This window comes from Papaver somniferum, unplaced genomic scaffold, assembly GCF_003573695.1.
Source record: "Papaver somniferum cultivar HN1 unplaced genomic scaffold, ASM357369v1 unplaced-scaffold_118, whole genome shotgun sequence".
Taxonomy (NCBI): domain Eukaryota; kingdom Viridiplantae; phylum Streptophyta; class Magnoliopsida; order Ranunculales; family Papaveraceae; genus Papaver; species Papaver somniferum.
In genome coordinates, this window is record NW_020620825.1 from 17551947 (window position 1) to 17561588 (window position 9642).

Genomic DNA, 9642 nt, shown 5'->3' on the forward strand with positions numbered 1-9642 from the left:
AGGGATCATACCTTGGCCTCTGATTAGGGAACACAGCATTCACCTGTTCAGACTCTTCTTCATAAGAAGGAATAATCATTGCTGTCATTCGTTGCACTACGTTCTCTATATTTTTCATCCGTTGCTCTGATTGTGCAGACTCTCCCATCTCGCTAACTCTTCTGACATTAGATTTATTTCTGGTGTAGAATTGTTGAGAATTGGAAGCCATACTCTCAATCAAACTGGTTGCCTACGAGATTGTTTTCTCAGTAAGTGAACCACCGGCAGCCGCATCAATCAAATTCCTCTGTTCTGGAAGTAATCCTTCGTAAAAGCATTGAATGATAAGTATTGAGGATATATTATGGTGTGGGAAGCTTGCCAACAACCCCTTATACCTCTCCCAATATTCATATAGAGACTCCCCAGACATCTGTAGAATGTCACTAATCTCCTTACGAACGGATGCCGCTTTGGAAGCAGGAAAATATTTCTCCAAAATATTTTTTCATCTCAGTCCATGTTGTAACACTCCCTGGAAGAAGACAATACAACCATTCTTCTGCTAAGTCTGTCAATGAGAACGGAAAGGCTTGTAGCATAGCCATATCTCTACCTGCGGTTGCATGCTTCAGACTTGTAATCGTGTTCTGGAACTGTTGAAGGTGTCGATTTGTATTTTCACCTGGATGTCCCTTGAACTTTAGTAGATGATAAAGTAGATTCGACTTCAGATCCACTGGGTTAGTGATTGTAATGCACAGTGGTTGCGAATCTAAGCATGGAGACGTCAACTCTCCTAGCTTCCTCTCCGGAGGTGGAGGTGGTGGAGGATTTCCCTCATCGTCTGTATTAACCATTTTTACGGTAGAAGGTTCTTGTTGCAACTTTGGACGTGCTTGTAGTACAGTTCCCTTGCGAGTTTGAATTCTGCACCTCTAGTAATTCCAATCCTTTGATGCCAGAGATTAAGTACCTGAAACAAAATTCTCAAAAGCTAAATCAAACACTAAAAATAAGACTAAAAACAAAAATAAAACAAAAAGAAATAACAACTAAAGCTACCGACTGCTCCCTGGCAGCGGCGCCAAAATTTGATGCGTTTCTTAGGTGCAATCAAATTAATATCTTATTTCCACTCAATTAAAAATAATATAATGGAAGTCAAGTTCGTTCCCACGAAGAGCAGGGAGATTTAGTTGTCAAAAAGTGTCACAATGGGGGTTTGTTTTTGATTTTAGAACAAATTAAATAACAAAGCAATTGAAAATAATAAAGTTTGCAAGCAATGGAGATAAATATGATCAGGGAATCCTTCTTCGTTACTAAATTGTCATCAAGTTATCCATTTATACAACTATTCACAGATTATTACCAATCGTGGAATAACAACTAGCTCGGTGTTATCCCCTAAATTCCTTATATCACTGGGTACGGAAGCTCTCCAATACCAGATTAAATTCTTCGAAAACACCTAGTAGTAGCTCACTCAAGGTGTAATTTGTCTGAATTCTTTATCTTTTGTGAATTATAGATTGATCCTAGTAGTTAGACTCTTAGCTCAAGGTCCACTTTCTAGTGTTGTTTACACACGGAATCGCTACACAAAATCCCTCTGCAAGGTCTTGTGTTCCCTACTTTTGTATGAATTATTCGACTATTACTTATCTCCTAACTCAATACTAGCATTTGATTGAATCAACAAATTAATTTAGTTGGCCACCTGAACAATCTATCAATCAATCATAAGTATTTAATTAGTATAAATAATCAATAATCATGTGAAGAACTTCAAAATAGATTTATACAATAACTCAAATCATGTATATAACTTAGAATTCATCCCCAATCACTAAGAAGTTTAGCTACTCATGGTACTAACAAAACCCATGAGTTTCATATGATAAAATGGTAAGGAAATAGTTACGGTAATGGAAATAGCTCCAAACCCTAGGTTTTCTTTTCTTGATTTCTCCTCTCCAATGGTTTGATATAATATTAAAAGATATCCTTCAAAAATATTAGAAGTTCTCTTAAATAGGTATCCAAGTTGTGGAAGTGCCCGTGCGTTAAATCCCGGTCGAAATCATATGGAAACTTGCCAAAACGTGGCCAAATTCCCAAAATCAGCTCACTCTCGTGTAAAATATGTATACGCATCCAATGGACTGCGTGCAAACCAGCATATATCCCAGCCCGTTAGTATCAATGGCTTGTCAGTTCCATAGAACTGACAGCACAGTTTGTTTTTCTTCCACCGATAACATCACGGACACTTACCTAGCCGTGAATTTTATTTTCCCCTGGATTTTCAGTTTTCTTCCGTAGTCTCCTCGGATACTCTCACCTCCGTGAGAATATTTTTCCCCTGGATTTTCTTTTTACTCCGCCAGAATCACTGACATATCAGCCCAGTGAGTTTTCAAATCATCTGAAGTTTCTAAACTCGACCAATATTCCCTCGGACAGCCTGGTGATCGTGAAGATAATTTCTTCCTGGGTTTTTCTACTTCTCTGGCAATAACTCACGTATACCAGGCTATTCGTGAAATTCCTTAACTCCAACTCCGTGAAAAATACAACTCCCTGAGTTGTTTTACTTCATCTGTCATGCCAATATCTCCCGGCTCTGAACAACAGAAACAACGACTTCCTCTCTATCTATTCACAACAAACTTCCACCTATATGCTTGAATTGTTGGATTAACTTCAACGTAGAAGTCACTAACAAGCTGGTTAGGACAAGATTAGGAAATTGATGTAATCCTGAGGGAATTAGAAGTCATCTAGCTCTAAGAAAAGGAAAGACATGTAATAAGGTAATAGGACTAGGAAAAGGAATTCATAGTTCCATATATATATGATCACCAAAGTTGTGATTGATCATATGAGCAAGATTAGAGCTTGTGTTTAGTTTTGAGAGATTTTCTAAACATCAATAAAGAGAGTTGTCTTTATATAAGCTAAGTTTCATCTTGCAGTTGCCATTAATTGGTATCGGAGCTTGTTTCTGAGCCATGGAAAAAGAAACCACCATTGTGGGTGCAAAAAGGTTCACGCCACCATCAATACAAGTTCTAATCCTCAACGCCACAAATTACACAGTATAGTCCATGAGAATGAAGGTACTGATGAAAATCTACAAAGTTTGGGAAACAATTGATCCTGGTACATTGGACCCAGACAAAAGCAATGTTGCCATTGGATTACTCTTTCAAGCAATACCATAATGTCTTGTTCTACAAGTTGGTGAACAAGAAACTTCAAAGAAAATTTGGGATGCAATAAAGGCACGTAATCTCGGAGCTGATCGAGTTAAAGAAGCCCGTCTGCAAACCTTAATGTCTGAATTTGAAAGAATGAAGATGAAAGACACTGATACTATTGATAGCTTTGCAGGAAAGCTATCAGAGATAGCCTCAAAAGCTGCGTCACTTGGACAATCCATTGATGAAGATAAACTGGTAAAGAAGTTTCTCAATAGTTTACCAAGATCCAAGTATATTCATATCATAGCTTCTCTCGAACAAGTCTTAGATTTAAAGAAGACTAGCTATGAAGATATAATTGGAAGATTGAAAGCATATGAAGAAAGAATCCTTGATGAAGAAAACAATGGAGAAACTCAAGGAAAACTCTTGTATACAAACTCTTACCAACAAAACTCTGCGACAAGAGGAAGAGGTCGTGGAAGAGGTGGTAGAGGAAACAGAGGCCGAGGAAGGGGAGGAAGGTTTAACTCACAAGATAGAACAACAAGTCAGAATGATCAAAACCAAGGGAAAGAAAAGAAGGATAGATCAAACATTATTTGTTACAGATGTGATAAACCAGGACACTTCTCCTCTGTATGCCCTGAAAGAATACAAAATATGGAAGAAAAAAACAAGAATGAAACAAGGGAAGCAGATACAGCTCTTTTCATGCACGAAGTTGTATTCTTAAACGAAGGGAAACTAATACCAAAGAACTACGAATCAAAGGATGGAGAAGAAGGAATCTGGTATTTAGATAATGGAGCCAGCAATCACATGACTGGTAAGAGACACTACTTTTCTGAACTCAATGAGAAAATCAAAGGTATAACTGGTCATATATTTTATCTAGGTGAAGCACCTATTACATGGTTTTCACAGAAGCAAGACATTGTAGCCCTCTCATCCTGTGAAGATGAGTTTATGGCCGCAACAGAAGCAGCTAAACAATCAATATGGCTTCAAGAACTGTTGGGTGAAATCAAAGGAAGAGAACCTGAAAAAGTTCTCATCAAGATTGATAATAAGTCTGAAATTGCACTCACTAAAAATCCAGTTTTTCATGGGAAGACGAAACACATTCACAAAAGGTATCATTTCATACGAGAATGTATCGAGAAGGAGATCATCAACGTTGAACACATACCAGGAACTGAGCAGAAAGCAGATATATTGACAAAGGCATTAGCTCGGATCAAGTTTGAAGAAATGAGACAATTGATTGGAGTACAAGATATGTCACGGGTAAGGTTGAAGCTTAACGGGGAGAATGTTGGATTAACTTCAACATAGAAGTCACTAACAAGTTGGTTAGGACAAGATTAGGAAATTGATGTAATCCTAAGGGAATTAGAAGTCATCTAGTTCTAAGAAAAGGAAAGACATGTGATAAGGTAATAGGACTAGGAAAAGGAATTCATAGTTCTATATATATATGATCACCAAAGTTGTGATTGATCATATGAGCAAGATTAGAGCCCGTGTTTAGTTTTGAGAGATTTTCTAAACATCAATAAAGAGAGTTGTCTTTATATAAGCTAAATTTCATCTTGCAGTTGCCATTATGAATATCTGGAGCTTTTCTTCATCGACAGCATCACTTCCATGGCAACCAACTCCCATCAATTCCTGGTTTTAGCTTTTGTGCCAAGGAAAAGAGGCCATGGCATTAAACTCTATCTCATCGAGAATATATATTCTCTCTGATCTTCTCATGCTCGTTCACGTCATCACCAACAATGTTCTTCCCTGTCTCCGTTTATCTCCATCGAACTAACAGCAGCACATTCATATCAAGACTGCACCCATCACCTCTATCACTTCTGTTTCGAATTCGATAATGGAAGCAGTCATTTCTCTCTCCCTGAAATCTTCTCGAACTTCAAAACTGCAGCCAAGCTCCATCAATCACTGAGCTCAGGGTCTTCTTTGCATTGGCAGAGACCCAACTCAGCATCTCGCAACACAGGACCACAACGTACTCAGCCAAACAACACAATACTCCTTCATCGCCCTTAACAGCCGATACCCATTATCAAGCTCAGCTACACTCCACCGAGAATCACCATCAACTCCTCTCTGCCGAGCCATCTTCTCTGTCTTAAGCTTCATTCCATCAATACCATGGTCCCTGTTATCGCTCATTCCATCACTAGCCACAACACTACAAACTGTAGCTTCTCCCTCGGTCTTCTCAGCATAACCGAGTCCATCATGATCACCGATGGCAGCAAGGATCTATCGCCACCAAAACCAAACGCCAGTTCGAGAATACCAAAACCAACACCATTGCAGACTCCATTAATATTCAACACCGATTGAAGCAGCAACTCAGCTCCATCATCATGAGCTCCTCCATTGATCACTATCGAGTTTTCTCCTAAGTCATCAGCGTCAGCTTTTACTCCAGCTTTCCATCACCAGACATGCACCATTATGAACCTTGACTGATTTCGAATCCCAGAACCAAGCTCCACAACGTCATCCCATGATAACAGCAACATCAGTTCTTCTCTGAGATCGACAGCAAACGATCTTCTCGCTGCCATTATCCGCTTGGTGTTTTTAGCATTTTAGTGTCAGTTCTTGTACTGCAGCTGCCCCGAGTAATGTAAGCGGATGCTTTTATAACATCTGTGCCTTTGCAAAATTCAGCAACTTTGACTCGCTTCAAATGCTTGTAATTTCTTCATACGATGTCGGAATGTCTCCGTTCTTTCGCCGTTGATTTTGTCTTTTTGTCCTCTTCGAGATGATACCAAGGACTTTTAGGTCCTAGCGGGTTTCACATGGTCTTTGGCCCTTTTCCGCTTATAGCTAACTTCCTTTATTGCATAATTAAATGCATATTCGCTTTTTTTTGGATGATTCACCTAGCAAAACATAAATAAGAGAAAACAAACGTAATATACAATAATTCGCAAGAAAATATAGCAAATATTAGCATGGATTCGACACTAAATATATTGAAAATATGCACTTAACACGGCCGCATATGGAACTTTTCTCAATAGATTATCATCTTCATTTTGTTTGGATAATTTTTCAACAACAACCTATTTACCTTTTCCATTGGTAGTAGGATTAACACTGTCATTTTGAGTATCCATAACTATATCATCTACAGTGACAGGTGGGTTAACAATTGCAATATCTGAAATCGATTCAGCAAATACCACGTGAGGTTGTGGTGGCATCCATTTAGATACTTTTGGGAGAGTATACTTCGAGTATGAGGGGTTGTTAGCCGCTTCTTGATTATTATTATTGTTTATTTTAATTTTTTTGAGCTTTTTGGGAATATAGTATCTTTGTGATTTATAATTCTGCAAGAGTTACGGAAGAATCTGGGGAACATGAAATAACGACACTTAAGGAGGAAATATGAGCAATTCTGCCTCCAGTAACTAAAGGGATACCGGTTGGAAAAGGTTTACGTAGAGGTACACACAAAAATCTTGATATTCTTTTATAAAGGATGGTTTCCATACGAATCTTTAGCATCCACTAGTTCCCCTAGCTTGAAAGTCATTTTTTTTGAGATCTTCAAACTATGTACACTTGTTAGGAACGTTGCATAAGATAAGACACATTAATTGGTCAAAGAAAGAAGTTTGGTAGTTGGTCGGCCACCCTGTTGGAGGCACCACTCTTAACACAATAAGAAATCCACAAGCAAACCAATTGCGTTGAGAATCAACCCTATTGAATTTTATTTCAACAAGGAAATGAATCAGAACCTTACTTTTTAGCTCACTGAAGCTAGTGACAGTTGATGTTTGCACCAAAGGCCACTGAGTGCATATTCGATTTACCATGGAGGAAGTTGGTACGAGAGTTTCACTACATACATGGTCGATCATACATCATTTCCAGTTGGTATCATTTTCAGAGTGAACAACAGTCTTGTCAATGTAGACTGGTTCAGTTAGGGTTGAAGGTAAATTTGTTGGGATAATGAGTTTGTCTGCCATTTAAGACGAAGGGTCTTAAAAATATTTTTCCTAAGAAGAACTATTTACTTTGTTATTTTGATGATCCATCTTCAGATGGATGGAGATAAATATATTGAAAATAATTGAGCTTTGAGTAGATTGAGACGTATTTTTGAAATATGTGGATGAGATGTGATGGTGTATATTAATCTGAGCTAGATAACACCGTTTCATAGTGAAACATGTGCTATGAAAAAGACACTACAAACAATGCTGACATGGAGATAGAAAGTAGAAGACTTTGGGGTTTTAACCTTAAAAAATGCTACGCTCGCAGGTTGAATATTTTCTTCAGTACTGCTGAAAGAGTAAGTTGGTAAAAGATTTTCTTTATCATGACGGAAGCAACAGTCCAAGATTCCTTGTTTATGTTTAGAACAGATTTGGTGTAGAATCATGGCCAGGTGTTTATTCAGACCATACCGACAAAATATGAGAATCTTTGTAAGAAGCCAAGACAAGGAGCATACGATGACGGACTCTTTATATGTTTTCCGTGTGACATGATCTAGGTAAAACTTTATCCAATTTTCGTGGGTTGTTGAACCATAATGACCTTTATTGTTGTTAGGTGGATAACATAAAACTCCAAAAGCCATTAAAACTTTCTGATATGTGTTGTAAAAAAAATAGGATGGTAATTATTGCTGGTAAAAATTGGGTGGTAAATGATGATGGAGATGGGCTCAGCATATGGGCTGATGGCTGAAATTGTTTTGGAGAGGGCTTTTTAGATTGTGAAAACTACTGACAAACCCATTTTTCTATTTTTCTTCCCAGAGAAACCCACGTTCAGAAAAAGTCACGGACGCACCCATTTTTTCTGAGAAAATTTCTCCCAGACCCGTAGTTTTATAAAATTATGTTCCGTCTTTTTTCTTCTTCTCTTCTCCGATTCGTCTTGTTCTTCCTCTTTACTCTAGTGTGACCTCCCTACGAGTAAAATTAACCATAGGAAAAACCCTAGAAATCAGAAGCAAATCATCTTCACGAAAAGAGAAGAAGGTTATCACAGTAAGAAAAATGCTTGGGAAGCTACGTTGATAGAAATCGTGGAGCTGATTGATTTCGCCATTTTTTTTCAAGATTTAGTTAGATTTCAATTTCTTTTGTTGTATCGCAGAGTTCTCCAAATGGAAAGGAGATTTTAAGATTTTTTTTCTCGTTTTTGTTAGATCTAGTTTCAATTCGGATGCTAACATTTAATATATTTTTTCCATTATTTTAGTCCGCAGCAGGAGAAAGTCCGGATTTGAGACTAGATGTGGGTTTAGCGCCTTCAAATAATGGCACAGAGATACTTTCTCAAGGTTATTAACATACGATTGATTTGTATTTAAGAAATTTAAATCATGGTACCGAAAAGTGTTGATTTTGTTTTGCTATTGGGTGTTTTGCAGATGCACAGGGGAAGTTAGTTAGCAATGGCAAGGTAATCTCAATTTCAATAGTTAAATATTTTATGATTCTTTACGTTACATGAATTGTGGATGAAACTCCACAATCTTTTTACATCTTTGAGTTGAGTGGTCTTTTGTATAAGTACTAAAATGTCAATGATCAAAACTCAACCAAGGTTGATGACAAACAAAGACAAGGACAGAACTGAGAAGTTGATCATCATATGTATTGTGTGTCTTGACATAATAAATTAAGAAACTAATTACATATTTTCTTAAATAATTAGCTCAATGTGTGGAATTATCATGCACCATGGATGTCTTGTCATTCTGAATGAGATTAGGATGGCCATGGCATTTTGCTGCTGGATGTATGTGAGTATAGTACTAACAACTTGACTATGTGAAAACCACAATATGATAAAAGTGAAAATTACAAGAGCTGGCATTTTGCTGGTGGACATGTATTTTCTTAAAATAACCTTAAGAATTTGCTTGCAAGAGCTGTAAGCACAAGTTTTGGTTCGGTATGTCTCTAAATCAACATGTTTGGTTTGGTATCTCTCTACAAGTGGTTTCAAGCACTCATAAATAAACATGACCATCATTAAAGTAATATTATTATTAATATTGTGGGGAAGCCAAAATAAATCCAGAAAGACTTGGTGATGTCATGGTATTGCAGACTATTGAGCTGAATTGCAGGTGGAATCTGGTGTTTTGAGCACAAGTTGAAGCGGATGGAGAATGAGTTTTGTTGCTGCAGTAAATGGAGATGACAATACTCATGGAGAATGGTAATGTCGAGGAGATGCTGTGCTAATATTCAGCTGTTGTTGCTATGGATTATGGTGTATGTTGATTATTTACGTATTGATTGAGCGAGAACAAATAGCTTCTTCTCATATTTTTCAAGTGTGTCTCGATGCTGCCCTTTATCATTCTCGGTATTGTTGAATTCTTTTATGCAGCTAAGAAAATGGTTGCATAGTCTATTATGCATCTACAAAA

At 37.5% G+C, this 9642-nt stretch overlaps 1 long non-coding RNA gene across 1 annotated transcript; it reads left to right on the forward strand.

Moving 5' to 3' along the window:
• The first annotated feature begins 8097 nt into the window (after positions 1-8097).
• Positions 8098-9642, forward strand: LOC113330690. Its single transcript, XR_003350440.1, has 2 exons — positions 8098-8541; positions 8632-9642. It is a non-coding gene; the product is annotated as an uncharacterized LOC113330690 (long non-coding RNA).